This window comes from Entelurus aequoreus, linkage group LG16 (assembly GCF_033978785.1).
Source record: "Entelurus aequoreus isolate RoL-2023_Sb linkage group LG16, RoL_Eaeq_v1.1, whole genome shotgun sequence".
NCBI lineage: Eukaryota > Metazoa > Chordata > Actinopteri > Syngnathiformes > Syngnathidae > Entelurus > Entelurus aequoreus.
The window spans coordinates 42,022,496-42,023,411 of NC_084746.1; positions in this window are offsets into that span (position 1 = coordinate 42,022,496).

Genomic DNA, 916 nt, shown 5'->3' on the forward strand with positions numbered 1-916 from the left:
TGATTTGCAGGTGTGTAATTTGTTGTGAGTTTATGCACTGTGTTGGTTTTGTTTTTTGAACAAGGTGATGTTCATGCACGGTTAATTTTGTGCACCAGTAAAAAAAACATGGTAACACTTTAGTATGGGGAACATATTCACCATTAATTAGTTGCTTATTAACAAGCAAATTAATAACACATTGGCTCTTAACTAGTCATTATTAAGTACTTATTAATGACTTATTCGGCATGGCCTTATTATAACCCTAACCCTCTAACCCTGGCCCTAACCCTAACCCTAACCAAATAACTCTAAATTAAGTCTTTGTTACTTAGAATATGTTCCCCATACTAAAGTGTTACCAAAAACATATAACTTTGTCTTGAATTTGAAAAAAAACATTTTATTTTTCACTAAAGAAAGGTTCGGTGAATGCGCATATGAAACTGGTGGGGTTCGGTACCTCCAACAAGGTTAAGAACCACTGTTCTAAGTGTTGTACGTGCATACAAATGTTTTACATTATTTTTTCCTCTAAGATTATATTTATCCTCTTTAGTTGAGAAGAATTGTTGTACATTCTTGGGTAGCAGGTTATAGTTTGCTTTGTACATTTTTTTAGCTGTTTGCAATTTTATCCATAATCACCGAACTTTAATATTTTTGACTCAATAAATAAAGGGTTTGTATGTTATGTATTATTCTAACTGATCTTTTTTGTAACACGGTTAACGAATGTAGCGCACATTTGAAGTAATTTCCCCATATTTCTGCACAATAACTCAGATATGGTAACACTATAGCGAGCAGTAGAGAATATGAAGTGATTTTTGGCCCAGGACGTATTTTGCTTTATTCATCCGTCTTCTTCTTCTTCTTTGAGGGGGAAGTGTTTGACATGGAACAGCGCCCCTGTTGGTTACAAACGTACATT